Below are 16,765 nucleotides of genomic sequence, written 5' to 3' on the forward strand. Positions count from 1 at the left end.
GTTTAGTAAAACCAGTCTTTTGGAAAGAGGGCACTGTTGCATGCCGTGGGAGTCCCTTGCCCGGCTTCTTGAATGCCACCTTCCCCCACTCAATGGGTGCTGCTTTCCTTTGGGGTCCTGATCAGTCTGGCTGCCAACCCTGCCCAATGCCACCTTGTGCCCAGAGCCTGCGGTTATGACTTCACAGCAAATGTCGGCATTAAAACTCGTCACACCACAACATGAACTTAAAAGTGAAGGACAATTTTGGAGTGCATTTTGTGTGTAGTTAAAAGTGAAACTCGATTAATTAGTATAATTCAAAGTCATTGAGATGGCGTACTTAAATTAATTTGTGTAACAGAAGCCTACAGATGACTACGCATGTGGTTTATTGTTCTCAAATTTGAAGTGAAACTGACACACTTCAGGCTATATCCGTATTATATTTTCGAGCTAACAAAAGTTAGTATTTATATTACAAAGTAAAAACATGTAAAACTAACTTTCCAAGAGCACTTAAAAAAAAAAAGGTACTTGAAAGTGTTTGCGGCAAGTAATTGGATTTGGAAATCAGTAAAAGTTGAAAAGTCAAAAAAAATTTGAGAGGCACTTGACTAACCTACAAACATCTTCATCGATAGTGAAATTATTTTTGACAGGCATGGTGACGTATGCAACAACGTTACTGCTGTATCCATCTATTACGAAAACGTGTGTCACTCCAAACATGACCAATTTTTCGTTCTGATAGATGTGTCCCATGTATGTAGCACTGGAGGGATGGGGCTAAGGTTATGTGCGCCATTTGTGGAGGGAAAGAAACAAACGTCAGCTTGCAATGTATATACTTTGTGTGTGTGTGCGTGTGTACATACAGTTTAAAGCCTTAGAAAGTATACTTACACGTTTCCGCATGTTGTGATAGGGACAATGAGTTGTTATCAACCCCACCAGCAAAAATGTGTGTGCATGTGCACATGCTCTCAAGTACCGAAAGTAGAGTGAGACTCTGCATGTTGACCTCAACTCCATTACAGTCTTTCACCTTTCTTGTTCATGCCTCAAAATAATCACTTCATTTGCATGAAAATCAAATGAACTGTATAATCTCCGTCAAAATCGTCTCCCTCGCATCGCTGATAAATTATTCTCTTACTTTTGTCTAAACACAATCTACTCTACTGCCATCTAACGGACACTATTATGACTCGACAGAGGCAAGTACTTTAATTGATTAATTTATTTGTTTAAAGGACGCCTTGGGATTTTCCCAGGGTTTCCTTTAAATAAATTACGTCTTCAATTACGTCTGTATTTAGCGATTTTCTATTGTTGCATACGTGTGGCCATGCAGTGCATTTCCACACAAACAACAATACAGTCATTGGATAGATATAAACTGCGATTGGCTGGCAATCAATTCAGGGTGTCCCCCACCTACTGCTCGAAGACAGCTGGGATAGGCTCCAGCACTCCCCGCGACCCTTGTGAGGATAAGCGGTATAGATAATGGATGGGTGGATGGATGGATAGATAGATATAGAGGGATAAGAACCAAATCCAAACAGCAAGCCAAGCTGATAAATGGTTTTAGCGCCATCTCCTGATGGCTGTTGACATTACTAGACTGTGTTACACCCCAAAATACAAAAATAACCCTCTTCAAACAACTTTGAAATTCCATCTGCAGTATGAAATGAACAAAAAAATGTATAGCCTGATGTAGAAAAACTCTTAACCCTTTAATGGCCACTGTATCCGTTTGGCACACTAACTTTAGATTGTTTTAAAATATAGACATTTGCTTAGAAGTGAACTTTAACTCATTAAACCTTTTCTTATACTTGGTATACATGTGGTATGCCCAAAAAGAACACTTAAAACTTTTTGGGGAAAGGCATTATGCACTTTAAGTAGGGTTCCCAGCAAGATGGAAATTTTTCTCAACCCACCCCTCTCTTATAACATATTTCTGGTTGGTTTTTCAAAGGTTGGAATGTTTTTTTTGTCATATTGTGGTTTAGGAATGACTACTGAACATAATCAGGTCACTTGTTGAAGGAAAAAACAAAAAAATAGGGAAGCAATAATTTTTCAAAAACAAGCTGTGCCAAACGGATGCTCTGGACGAATTAGGCATTAGAATGTAGCAACAGGACATACACGTTGTCTGCCTCTGCAAACATTCTGTGCATGGTTATCTCAGTCAATAGGTGAAATTTCAGACACAAAGTAGCTTCAGTATTCATTTCTTGTGTTTCAGTGACTCTAAAGACTCATGGTTGTCCCACCATTCAAATGCAAGCCTTGTAGCCCTTATTGTCTTGTCTAAACCAGAGAATGGCCTGCGTGAATTGGTCACTGAACTTTTCTGATTTCTGTAGACAAAGGCAAGTTGATGGACCTTGTTGAATATCAACAACGCCTTTTGCCTGTAGATCAAGTATCGAATTGAGCCATTCCTGGTTCCAGAAAAAATATTTGACCTCCCTAAAGAAGTGAAGACACCTTTCACTTACTTCAAAACGATTTTCATGGAGGAGATGATCAGGCACATTGTCTACCACACCAATCACTATTCTGCTCAACAATTGGGAGATCCAATCAACACAAGCATTTCAGAGATGGAACACTTCCTGGCTATGTTACTATTCATGGGAGTATTTGAATTTCCTGCATTGAAGACTACTGGGCCATGGAATCCCCCCATGTCCCCATGATTGCAGAAATCATGTCACAAAACCTCTTCAAGATGCTACGTCGTTTCGTCCATTTCAATGAAAACCAGCAAGTTGCAGAGAGACCCGATCATTTCCACAAGATGCGCTCACTGTTTGACATCTTGCGAAAGCAGTGCCTCAAAATCCCATCTACTTTCAGTCAGTCAGTGGATGAGTTCATGGTTCCTTACAAAGGCACCAGAGCAGGAAATCTGCGTCAGTTCAACCGAAACAAGCCTCATCGTTTTGGCTTCAAGATCTACAGTCAGGCCAGTACTTCTGGAATCGGCCATGACCTGCTACTCTACCAAGCAGCCTCCACCTTCTTGAATTTCACACTAAGTGAGAAAGATAAGAAGCTTCTGCTGGGAGCCAAAGTGGTGCGGACTCTCTGCAAGACCATCCCTGAGCCAAGACTGTCTGTTGTCTTTTGCGACAACTTCCACACGGGTTACAGCCTGTTCATGATCTGGAATCAAATTTTGGTGTGAAATGCATCGGCACAGCTTGTGAAAAGTGCACTGGTGGAGCTCCCTTGATGAAGGGCTGGCAATGAGCTGAACAAGAAAGGAGAATTTGACTACAGATCTTCAGAGGGGCTTGTCACGGTCAAGTAGAATGACAACAAGTGTGTAACCCTCCTTAGCAATGCAGTGGGATTTCATCCTAATGTAGGAACTTCCTCTGTCTCAAGGCAAGCAATCCGTGCTTTGCAACATACCACAAGAAGGACAACTGATGTTGCTTGAATCCCAAAGCAGTGTTCAAAGCATTGCTATTTTAAGACAAATTTCTTTGCTTATTTATTGTTTGTGGCCAGTTGAGCAAGTTTGATGTAAGATTTCTTTTGATATAGCCAATAAATAATCCAAAAACAGGATTTCACATGGCTCGGCATATTTTGTAACCAAAACGCATTTTGTCATAGTTTGGCCAGTGATGCCGTTTGGCACAGATTTATAAAAACTACAATTTTAGGTTGTTTTTTTTTAAATGTTCATGTTTTTTTGTTATTTGTGTCCCTAATAATCAGAAAATGTAAGGAAAAAACATTCCGATAACAATTTCTTGGTCCGGTCATTAAAGATTTAAAGGAAGTCAACCCAAACATATTTTTTCCAGAATATGTTCTATGAAGGCCCACTAGTTGAAACAAGGCATTCTGATAAATAGTTTGTGGAATAAAAGGTAATCCACGTTTTTAGCCATCTCCAGGGTCGGCCATTTTGTCATTGCTGTCGGATAAACGACATCACAGTTGCTCAGGGCTCAGGTAACAACTAATTACGACTCACCTCTTTTCTGAAGTCGGGCCGTGATTGGTCGTTACCTGAGCTCTGAGCAGTTGTGATGTCATTTTCAGTCATCAGAAGTGACATATTGGCCACCCCCTGAGATGGCTAAAAAGGGGTGGATTTTACTGCTTAACTCATATTCCACAAAAGCAATACTAATCAGAATGCCTTGTTTCACAACTAGTGGGCCTGCATAGAACATATTCTTGAAAAAATATGTTTGGGTTGATTTCCCCTTCAATAAAAATAAAAATAAAAAGTTAATGATCTGCTGTGTAACGCAGCGTTTGGTTTCCATATGACCTATTTTTAACTTGTATTTCTGCCTTTTATCTCTGGGTGGCAGTCAAGAACTTTCATCATCAGCAAAGTCTCTCTTTTATCTCTGGGTGGTAATCAAGAACTTTCATCATCAGCAAAGTCATCAGGTGGCCTCAAGGTGGTAGTGGCATTTCACAGTTTGCAGGAATGAGTTCACCACCCCACACTTCATTTATCTTTTAATGAGGGAGTACTCAAAAAAGTAAGGTGGTCACGCTGGTCAGTATACAGTTTGTATAACAGTCTAATTTTACTGTTCCTTAACACACAATCATTAAAGTCTAAACCGCTGTCAACAAAAGTGAGTAAACCCAGGGCCACCTTTACCTACTCATAGGGCCCAGGTGCTATACCATCAAACATAGGCCCACCTCCCCAACCCAAACCAAGATGCTCATTTTTCAACATTGACACGTAGATCAGTACGCATATTTCATCAATTTTAACAATACAATACAATACAATACAATTTTATTTATACAGCGCATTTCATAACAGCTAGCGCTGTAACAAAGCACTTTACAAACAATACAATAAATAGAACAAAAACAATAAAAGGCTGTGATACATGTATTAATAAATATAGATATAAATAATAGGGCGGCACGGTGGGCGACTGGTTAGCACGTCCGCCTCACAGTTCAGGGGTCGTGGGTTCGATCCCGGCTCCGGCCTCCCTGTGTGGAGTTTGCATGTTCTCCCCGTGCCTGCGTGGGTTTTCTCCGGGTACTCCGGTTTCCTTCCATATTCCAAAAACATGCATGGCAGGTTAATTGCTCACTCTAAATTGTCCCTAGGTGTGATTGTGAGTGCGGATGTTTGTTTGTCTCTGTGTGCCCTGCGATTGGCTGGCAACCAATTCAGGGTGTCCCCCGCCTACTGCCCGAAGACAGCTGGGATAGGCTCCAGCACGCCTCGCGACCCTTGTGAGGAGAAGCGGTACAGATAATGGATGGGTGGATGGATATAAATAATATGTAAAATATAAATAAAAATATAAATAAACAAAGCCAATAAATTGACATAAAACACTATATACAATTGACACCGGAAAAGAGCTGATCAAAAGACAGAGAAAAGAAATGTGTCTTCAACTGGGTTTTAAAAGTGGAGGCAAACGGCTTGCCTAACAACCAATGGGAGGTCATTCCAGAGGGAAGGACCAGCAACAGAAAAGGCTCGATTCCCCTCTGAGTCTCCGCTTGGTCCTCGGCACCTCGAGCAGTGCCTGGTTCGCAGACCTGAGGCTTGCGGGAAGGTGTGTAGGAGTGGAGGAGCTTGGAGAGGTACGCCGGGGCGAGGCCATTTAATGATTTAAAGACAAATAGGAGAATCTTAAATTGGACCCTGAAATGCACTGGAAGCCAGTGAAGGGAAGCCAGAATTGGTGTTATGTGCTCGATCTTCCGAGCTCCAGTTAGTAGGCGGGCAGCAGCATTTTGGACCAACTGGAGACGTTTGAGGGAGGCCTGGCCGACTCCAAAATAAAGTGCATTGCGGTAATGTAGCCGAGATGTAACAAAGGCATGGATGACGGTTTTTAGGTGCTGATGGGAAAGGAGGGGCTTTACCTTAGCCAGCTGTCTAAGGTGAAAGAAGCTCGACTTTACAACAGCGCTGATTTTTGAATCAATTGCTGAATTGCTGGTCCAATTTAAGATCACTGTCCATTTTGAAACCCAGGTTTAAGACTATTGGCTTTAGATATGAAGCCAGGGGCCCCAGGTCAACAGAGTGGGATAGAGACGAGCCACTGGGACCGAATACCATAACTTCTGTTTTCTTTTCGTTGAAATTTAGGAAATGTAGTGACATCCAGTCTTTGATGTCCTCTAGGCAGGACAAAAGTGGTCTTAAGGAGAAACCCTCTTTTTTTGCTTAGCGGGATATAGATTTGACAGTCGTCCGCGTAACAGTGGAAGGAAATACTGTGTAGCAAATACAATGAGAACAGCAATGGCCCCAAAATAGAACCCTGTGGAACACCATACGATAGAGGGGCAGAGCGGGACTCAGAGGAACCTAGGCTAACAGAAAATGTCCTGCCAGCTAGATAGGATCTAAACCACTCTAGAGCGCATCCACTAATGCCCGCTTGGTGTTGCAAGCGAGTCAAAAGAATATTGTGGTCTACCGTAACAAATAAAAAATAGAATAGCCAACAAATCAAAAGGCTCACACACAATAATTTCTATATAGTCCAAAAGTGCACCTTTGAATCACTTCTATAAATGCAACATAGTATTGCACTGATATAACAAACAACTACACTTAACTAAATGAGCACATTGTAATGCAATTACTTGCTCAGATCAAAATAGTGTTTGAAAAGTAATAAATAGAGTACAAAAATCTACAAAACACGAACAAGCTCCGGATGTTGGCGTCACACATCCCACTTTGCGCCAAATGCAAAGGTCATATGGACAATTCTGAATATCCGGGCATTTCTGGTAATACCCACGATGCAACGTGCCTTAGTCGGTGAAAACAACCCACTGTATTGTATTGCTTTTGCCTGTGACTATCATAAAGCTCGCAGAGAATCCTGCCTAGAACTTGTTGTGCGGTTGGATCATTCAACATGATAGAAACTTAAATTACCATTCCATATTACTGTTGTAGTATTGGGCGCAAGGATTCAAGCGACACGTCTTATGCTACGAATACGACAGCATTTTTCAACATCATAATCAAATGGTCGACACACTATGCTAATGCTAACAATATTGCTGTCTTGGTAAAGTTCAAGAACTGTAAAAAAAAAAAAAAAGCCGCCAAGTGAAAAAGGACGTCATTTGGCTGTGTGTGACGCAGTATGCCCGACGCTGATTGGCTGCCGCGAGGCGGAGTGGCAAGAAAAGTTGACTTGATTAATGCGCGATGAATGAGGCGAAGGGACGGATTTTCGGTGCTTCGCTCCAAACGCATCATTCGCAAAACACGGAGGATGCGTTTCTGGCGGCGCATTTGTATTGGAGTCAATGCAGTTCGTGCGGGCGCTCACATTTTATATAGTGACAAATAATCGTTGAATTGAAATTTTGGGGAGATGTTATTGATAAAGGTATGAACATTTATTACCAAAAATAACAGAAATAAAGTACAGAAAGTTTTGAGATAATTGAGACGCTTTTGAGCATGGAGTCGCTGAAGGAGAGGAGAGGGCTTGTATGAGGTGTGTAACAGGTGTGTAAGCCGCATCTTGCATTGTCATTGACACCAACGTACTTCCTGCGTGAGAGCTCTTTTGCACGTTTGAAAGGCGCAGCCCTGGATGCACACTGGTAGTCAATCACCTTGTTCGTTTATTTGCCTGTGCTTCCCAACGTTTTCAATGCAAATATTCCTGGTCCGGCCCCTCTGTCAAATTTTAAATCCCAATGTGGCCCGCAAGTCAAAAAGTTTGCCCGAGCCTCTTTGTCCAGCTCCACCTCACCAGGGAGGCATCCTGAGCCACCTCATCTGGCTTCTCTTATTGCAGAGGAGCAGCGGCTCGACTCTAAGCCCCTCCCGAGCTTCTCCCTTGTCTCGAAGGGCTCTCCCTTCGAGATAAGGGAGATAAGAGCAGCTAAAAGATAAGAATCGATTCCAGCTGGGGCCATTCGAGCAATGCCAGTCCAGTAATTTTGTTTTTCCTGTCTGCAGATTCGTCACAAGCAACATCAAAACTGTTCAATTGCATACCTGTTCAATTCTGCAATAATCACTTGAAACAAAACGTCTCGTTTACAACTTCCGATTGGCTGTAAGAAAGAAAAAAATAAAAATATAAAGGTCGAGAGCGTTATTTGAACCAGTGGCGCAAAGGTTGAAAATGCAGCAGCACAATCGGAGTGAACACTCAAGCCCACTACGCCATGAGCTGGCATCACTGTTGATGAATGAATATGCCACGTCCTCTTGGAAAACTGCCAATCTAGTAGATTGCATTTTATGATTTATTAAATATACCTTAGTTGTGCCTACTTGCACTATCACAATGTGTTAAGAAATAAAGCTGATTTGACCATGTGGGACACCAACCCACTATGACGTGTGCTCTTAGTGCAAGCAGAATAAATGGACCAAGTAAGTTATCTCATCGTGTGTAATTTACAGCACAGCATCGAATTTCAAACAATAACGCTAGGCTAATGACCGTAGCCTATATATCTTACCATTCTTCCAATCTGAGTCTCGTCTCCACTCCATGTCCAGTCGGTCGGGCACAACACTTTCCTCATCCTGAGCATCTGGCTTGTACATTTATGGTCCAACATACATCATGCCAACAACCTCTTCCTCCTCCAACTCATCAAAAACCTGTATCGCCTCAGATAAGTTTAAAATGTTGCTCTCCGAGTTGATTTCTGACTGGCTTGTACACTTACCATGCTGCGCACTGCCGTCGTCTTCTTGACACGACGTGTCGTTTCACTTCCGGGTTGTCGCTTGCCAGGATCTCACTTCGGAAAAACTATTACTTTGTCAAATATATCAAATAGAAATGATTTTTGTGTCGTGTGTCATCTTCCAAACCGCTTATCCTGTAAAGTGTCGCGGGGAGGTGCTGGAGCCTATCCCATCTGACAATGGGCAAAAGGCAAACTACACCCCGAACCGGTCGCCAGCCAGTCACGGGGCACACACACAGACCCCGTCACTGAGCGGGAACCGATCCCACGCTGCCCGCACACAACTCAGGCGTGTGTACCACTACACTATCAGTGACCCAGAAATGATTTTTTTCATGTTTTATATTTTGATTGATATTTAATTACTTATACATAATTTGGCATTTTCTGAAATTACTTCACACTTGAGCTTTAAGCTTAAAGCGGAAGTCAACCCAAACATATTTTTGTCAAGAATGTGTTCCCAACACGCCCACTAGTTGAAACACGGCATTCTGATTAATTTTGCTTTTGTGGAATATAAATTAAGCAGCAAAGTGCTCTCGTTTTTAGCCATCTCTGAGGTATGTATTCTGTCGACTGATAATGACATCACAACTGCTCACAACGACCAATCACGGCTGACCTGTTTTCTGAATCTGAGCCGTGATTGGTCGTTGTGAGCAGTTGTGATGTCATTTTCAGTCGATAGAAGACAAAATGGCCGCCCCGGAGATGGCTAAAAACGAGTGGATTAACACTTATTCCACAAACGCAATATTTATCAGAATGCCCCGTTTCAACTAGTGGGCTTGCATAGAACATATTCTTGAAAAAAATGTTTGCGTTGACCTCCCCTTTAAGTATGTAAACACACTTTTTATTTTGTCTCTACATCTATGGTCTTCCCTCGACTTATGTTTCATCTGTCACGTCTCCTTTCTCAAGGACTTGTGCCGTTTCCTTGCAAACCTCTAACCTGCTCCACTACGCCCACCGCCCCTTACACTACATGCACTGATAAGGGGTGTTGATTAGGCAGCACCCACCCACCTATTAGGCTGCAGTGAGTCCAGTCAAACCAAAACAAAATTCCACTCAACGGCAGGGAAAGACATGTTGGGTGATAAGAGGATGGCAGGATGCCATTTCTAGTGCCTACGTGCCAAGCAGCCACTCTCGATGCACTGTCTGTTGGTGCTGGCAGCCAGTCCCACTGTTCTGTCATTACCCCACTTATTTCCCTCCCCAGAGGGACAAAAACATGCATACACACCACAACAAACAACACCCACTAACTAATTATTTGATGATGCTGAGGAGGCTGATGCTTGTCAGAAAGAATTGGTCTGGATAGCCTAATGCCACTGAGGCTATTTTTATGACACACTCAGTGCCAGAAGTATTTAGACTGTAACTCTTTTTTTTTTTTTTTTTTTAAGTTTTATCATTATTTTTAAATCATTGTGACTCTACACACCACAACCATGAATTTCAAATTAAACAAATAATATGTACGTAGATTGAAGTTGAAGTGTAGATTTATTTTTTCAAGGAGACAAGGGACTTGGAGGAGGAGCATACAAATACTACAGACCATGTAGGCCCTGTAGTCAAATAATCTTTGATATATAACATACTTTCTCAAACACACCACCACACCATCTTTTGACAAATGATTATTAATATCAAGGAGATTTCTCTATGTCTTGAAGAAATGGAGCATGATACTGTCAGTGTTGGGATGGGTCTAATTCATTTTCTACGCAAACTACTTGATAGTTCATCTTACAAATTTTAAAATGAACCACATTCCATTCCAACACACCTGATTCAAATGATCAGCATTCTTTGCACAAGCCTGATAACAATCCTGATCATTTGAATCAGGTGTGTTGGAACAGGGTTACATATAAAACAGGCTGGATAGGGGCTTGGGACTTGGAGACCCCTGCTGTAGACTGCAAGGGGAGCTGAGCTTGCCCAAATGACCCCCCACCCCCACCCCCACCCCCACACACAACTCACAACTCACAACTCACAACTCACAACTCACACCAAATGGTGGAATGTGTACTGATGCTGCGTGTACATTTCATTGACTAAATATGTGCTAGAATAAATTCATCTTTTGTTCAGCATCAGCTACTTATCCCAGGTAACTGATCCGACTTCCTTCTCATTCATCCCCACAGCGCCACGGCACTTTTAAGAGAAAACCTGGCACTATTGAAAAAAAAAAAAATGAACTGCCATTCAAAATCCGTTCATTGGCCCCGGAATGAGGTCGTTCACAGAAACACTCACAAAGCAAAAATACAGTACGTTCAGTTCATGTTCACTCAAAATATGAATGAGTTCAATAAACTCATTCAGGCACAACACTGGACACAGTATATTACACAACTGAGTAGCATCACGTACAGAACCCAAATTACTGTTATTTTCTGAATAAGCAGGCTGTTTATGTGTATATTTTGGTTTAGTTTAATCTACTTAAATTGGAAGTCAACACAAAAATGTCATTATAAGAATATGTTCTATGCAGGCTCACTGGTTGAAACATGGCATTCTGAATAATATTGTGTTTGTGGAATAAGTGTTAATCCACTAGTTTTTAGCCATCTCCGGATTTTGCTGCTTAACTTATATCCCACAAACACAAAATTAATCAGAATGCCGTGTTTCAACCACTGGGCCTGCTGGGAACATATTCTTGAAAAAAATGTGTTTGGGTTGACAAATCCACCCATTTTTAGCCATCTCTATTTTGCCACTTGCTGTCGACTGAAAATGACATCACAGTTGCTCAGGTAACAACTAATCATTGCTCAGCTTCAGAAAACAGATGCTCTGTGGGTGTGTGAAAATGGTGTGGTGCAAGTGTTGCAAGGGTGCACTCACAAAGAAAACTAAATAAATGGTGCATGTGTGCTCAGGTGATGGGAGCCAGGAACACAGAGAGCCAACGCGTTATTGGAAGCGAGCATACATACCAGTTGCTCAGGACTCAGGTAGCGACGAATCACAGCTCACCTTTTTTCTGACTTTGGTCATGTGATGATCGCAAGCTGAGCCATGATTGGTCATTACCTGAGTCCTGAGCAACTGTGATGTCATTTTCAGTCGACAGCAAGTGGCAAATTAGCCGCCCCTGAGATGGATAAAAACGGGCGGATTTTGTTGCTTAATTCATATTCTGCAACCACAATATTAATCACAATTCTGTCTTTAGACTAGTGGGGACGCATAGCACATTTTCTTGTAAAGAACATTTTGGACTTGACTTCCACTGTAAGTAACAGTTTATTGGTTATTGATTTTCCCAATCTTGGCCTTTGGTTTCCACAATAGATGTCAAATAGATGTCCAACATGCCATTTTGTCTTCCCAGAGGGTTTGTCTAGATTACTAAAAAATACTCTGCATTTTAAAGAAAGTTATAGCTTACTATCAAGCTATGTTAAGAAATTGTTCATCTTACATTACAAAAAGCTCTGAAGGCCAACTAGTTAAAATACAGCATTTTGATTAATATTGTGTTTGTGGAATATAAGTTAAGCAGCAAAATGAACCCACTTTATGCCCTCTCAGGAGGCGGCCATTTTGTCTCTTCTGTCTACGGAAGGTGACATCGAAGTTACTCAAGGCTCAGGTAACGACCAATCACGGTTTACCTGTTTTCGGAAGCTGAGCCATGATTGGTCGTTATCTGGGCCCTGAACAACTTTGATGGCATCTTCAGTCAACAGAAGTGACAAAATGGCAGCCGCCTGAGATGGCTAAAAATGGGTATATTTCTCATATTCCACAAATACATTATTAATCAGACTGTCGTGTTTAGACTAGTAGGCCTGCATAGAACATATTCTGGAAAAAAATGTGTTGACTTCTTTTAAGCCATTGCAAGAAGACTGCTTGGATAACCTGCATGGCTGTGATGACAGAATGAAGCCAGGTGAGCTCAGAGGGATTGTAAAATGAAGATTTGACATGAAACTTATACCTTCAACAGTCATCCTGGCTTTCCTTCCACCTACAACACCCACGAGTGCTGCTAATATAGGTTATGTGTGAGTGTACATGCACATTATTACGCTCCAGTAGGAGCCTGGCCGGGCCTCCCAGTGACGCATTTAATTCTGTACCTATAATTCATGAAGCATCTTAAAATAGGTGTGTGGATTTTTAGGATCTGCAGTAGGCTGTCTGACGACACTTCCTAGTGCGTTACAGTGTGGCTGCATACATGCAGTAGGTCAAGAAACAGATGAAAGGAACGATGGGGAAAGCAAAGCTGTTCATTTCAATTTGTAACAATGATAAAAAATAATATAAAATAAATGTCATATGGGCATGTTTGTTACTCGCCCCCAAAAACATGATAGGCTGTTTGAAATAAACTAAAACAAGTTCCTCTAAGTTATTAATCAAGGTCAGCATTTTTGATGATGTTTAGGACAGCAGAAAAGGCCCTGGAGCAAGCCCCGACTGAGCATTCAGTCATCAGACCACTCTTAATCAGCGCTGCTGGTGCTAAGTGATGGTGCTGGTGCAGGTGAGTCATCACATGGAATGACACCTATTCCATTTCAATTACAAGGGTTTGCAACTATTGCAAAACAATGCAAGACAAAAAGCATTGGTTGGGTGTACCGTCTGCCACCTGATAGTCTTTTTTAACCATGCCCCGGCATACTGTTATGAAACACAATCAGCATAATTTATCAAACAGATGAATAATTTCCCAAGCGCATGGTAATTATTTAATCATCTTCACTAATCAACTTGAATCAATTCACAGTCTACACTACGCCACAATATTAATACTTAGTTGTTTTAGGAGAAATTCTTATCACTCAGATCTTCCTCCTCAAATGATGTTCCGGTTGTGTTCTTCTTTGTTTCAGTATGTACACATGACCTGTTCATTTACAATACTACACAGAGGCTACTCGTGCTATGGGGGCATATTATTGTCTTGCACCGACTTTTTGCAATGCTGACAAATATGTGGTGGCAAATGTATTGAGATGTATTGATTATCAGAAATCAATTCAAGCAATATGACACACCTAAGGGTTAGCAATCAGCTTAATGGTTAGATCAGCACGTCAGGGAGGTTGGGCGTTGTTGACAACAAATTGGTTAGCCGCCAACTTGAATTTAAAATTAATCCAATGCATGCAGTATTTGAAAATAATATTCATTCATCGTTTGATGGGGCTTTATATTTTCCAACATGAGTCTTCTATATAGAATGTAGTAATTTTCAGAGCTGGGCACTTGACCCTTTTTTGCCGGTCCGTCCTGCGTCTGCGACCTGGGTACCCTTGAGGCCTCGTCCATCCGTCCTTATTCATAAAAATTACCGGCCACCCACCCCGTCCTTTTAAAGCGGTTCCGTCCTTACGTCTGTTCCCAACTAATGAATATTAAATGGGGTTGATATGAACGTTGGCCGCCTCGGGACCACATTACTTGCATGAGGGCCGATAGTGGGCCGGACTAAAATCCACCTCCGCCCTTGCTTAGTCCGCCCCTTTTTTTAAACGTGCCACCTCCCGTCCTCCGACCCAAAATTGGGCGTCCGTCCAGGGAAGGACGGACCGTTCCTCCCCCAGGACGGACTGCCCAGCTCTGGTGATTTTCATATTCGGTATAGTGAGTTGAGGTGTGGGCGGCACGGTGGTCGACTGGTTAGAACATCCGCCTCGCAGTGCAGTAGTCGTGGGTTTGAATTCGGCCCTGGCCTTCCTGTGTGGAGTTTGCATGTTCTCCCTGTGCCTGCGTGGGTTTTCTCCGGGTGCTCCGGTTTCCTCCCAAATTCCAAAAATATGTGTGGTAGGTTAATCGGACACTCTAAATTGCCCCTAGGTATGATTGTGAGTGTGAATGGTTGTTTGTCTCTGTGCGGAGGTGGCTAGCAACCAGTTCAGGGTGTCCCCCGTCTACTGCCCATAGACAGCTGGGATAGGCTCCAGCATGCCCGTGACCCTCGTGAGGATAAGCGGTTTGGGTAATGGATGGATGGATGGATGGATCTTCTTTTGTACCCCACCTTTCACCCTGCCAGCTGGGAAAAACGACCGCCTTACCAGGACCATTCACAGGATTAATGGAATGGAAAATGGATGATGTATTTGTCTGAATAGTCACATCAAGGTTATACCACAGCGAAAGTCTAGCGATGATAAGCAAACCAAGCAAGGAAAGGTCTTTAGAATAGTGTAGCAGTGCCAGAAAATAACTGATGGTAATGACTGTAGCTTCCAGACTCTGCCTTGAACCGCTTTCATCACCTTGAGTGTCCATTACCAGTTGCAGATTCTGTCAAGTGAATACTGTACATTCTGACCCAGTCATGTATTGCACACTTGGTACTGTATACTAGTAGTTCAAATCTTGTATCATTCTGTTCATGAAAACGTGTGAAATCTTACTTCTGTAAATTCTGTATATGACTAGAAGTCTATGTAAAAAGGGATTTGCTTGAGGTCTTTTTATATTTTCAACTCGTATGTGCTCTTACTGGTGGAAATGTTTTCTACCCGTTGATGTGTTAAAGGGAGCAAAAATGCCTCCATGCTGTAGAAATGTTGCTTGCAAATGAGGACGGTGATGTTATCCTACAGGGAAATGTCTGGAGAATGTGTCTCGGTATTCAACTTTGCCACAGTTGCTATGGCAACCAGACGGAGAGGACTTGGTCGTCCCTGTCAGTGTGTGAGAGAGGCCCTGCTCAAATGCAGCATGTATTACTTGCCATGTGGGATTTCCAAGAAATACTTTTCCTTCAATTTTTTTCAATGTAATCAAAACAATGCTGTTGTTAGAATGTTAGTCGGATGGATTCTGATTTGACACCCAGAGTAACCTGCTCTCTTTCAACATCATTACATATAAATAGCCTCAACTTGCAACATTTTGGGCGGATTTCTTTGTTTCCTAGCTATTATCATGGCCTCCCTGAATTTTTGTTTGAATTAAATTAAAAAGAAATTAAAGCAGACATCAACCCAAACACATTTTTTTTCAAAAATATGTTCCAGGAGGCCCACTAGTTGGCATTCTGATTAATATTGTGTTTGTGAAACATGAGTTAGGCAGCAAAATCCACCCGTTTTTAGCCTCAGCTTTAGAAAACAGGTCAGCCGTGATTGGTCGTCACCTGAGCCCTGAGCAGGCATGATGTCATTTTCAGTCAACAGAAGTGACAAAATGGCTGCCCCCGAGATGGAGAAAACAGGTGGATTAACTCTTATTCCACAAACGCAATATTTATCAGACTGCCTTGTTTCAACTAGTGGGCTTGCATACAACATATTCTTTTTGTTTGGGTTGACTTCCGCTTTAAGCCTTATTGGTTTTTTTTTTTGCTTGAATCCGCCTGCATGATTGTGTTTGGGTCCACAGATACCATAAACACAAGTGTCTTCATGCAACAGAAAACCAGTCCGGAACACCAATGTAAAGTTTTAAAAGCAAATAGATTTTCAACTTTGTTTGAACAATTTGATATGGCATGATTGTAAAGCGCTGTCATTTTCTGGCAACCAGTCCAAAGTGTAGCCCAAAGTCAGCTGTGATCAATCCGGACAAGTGGTCTAGAAAACGAATGGATGGATGGAATCATGGATAATTGCAAAGTGGCCATACTCTCTTCTTCACAACATTGAGTCTGTTTTTAGCCACCACACAATAATAGTTTCTATTTTCAAACTAAAGACTGTCCAAAGCGTTGATTTGACTATAATTTTTTGTCCTGTACATTACACATTCCATCAATGATGTTGCTCTGCATTCTCGGCCACTTCATCATCGCTCCCCTAATTGGCTCAGATGGTATAAATAGCCACATCTATCACAAGACTGATTTACTTGCTTCACTTACAAGGTTAATGCAGCTCCAAGGGACCCAAAGCGGGCCATTGGGTTATTGTTTGCTTTGTAGAGCCACTGTTCAAACATACAGGAAGGATAACTGAGTTTTACTTTGAACATAACATAATAATTAATTTTCGAATTATATTTATAATTTGTCGGTAAAACAAGGTACAATATGTAGTAA

The 16,765-nt window shown here is 41.9% G+C and overlaps 1 long non-coding RNA gene across 1 annotated transcript in view; it reads right to left on the reverse strand.

Annotated features, from left to right (window-relative positions):
• The window catches only part of LOC147138067 (uncharacterized), a 7,231-nt gene extending 6,087 nt beyond the window's left edge, over positions 1-1,144 (reverse strand). The window contains exon 1 of the long non-coding RNA XR_015088930.1: positions 886-1,144. This is a non-coding gene — a long non-coding RNA (uncharacterized LOC147138067). The remainder of the gene's footprint in view (positions 1-885) is intronic.
• Between the last annotated feature and the right edge of the window lie 15,621 nt (positions 1,145-16,765).

The sequence above is a fragment of the Filicampus tigris genome, chromosome 12 (assembly GCF_054856515.1).
Source record: "Filicampus tigris isolate MCC_2025a chromosome 12, RoL_Ftig_1.0, whole genome shotgun sequence".
Taxonomy (NCBI): Eukaryota; Metazoa; Chordata; class Actinopteri; order Syngnathiformes; family Syngnathidae; genus Filicampus; species Filicampus tigris.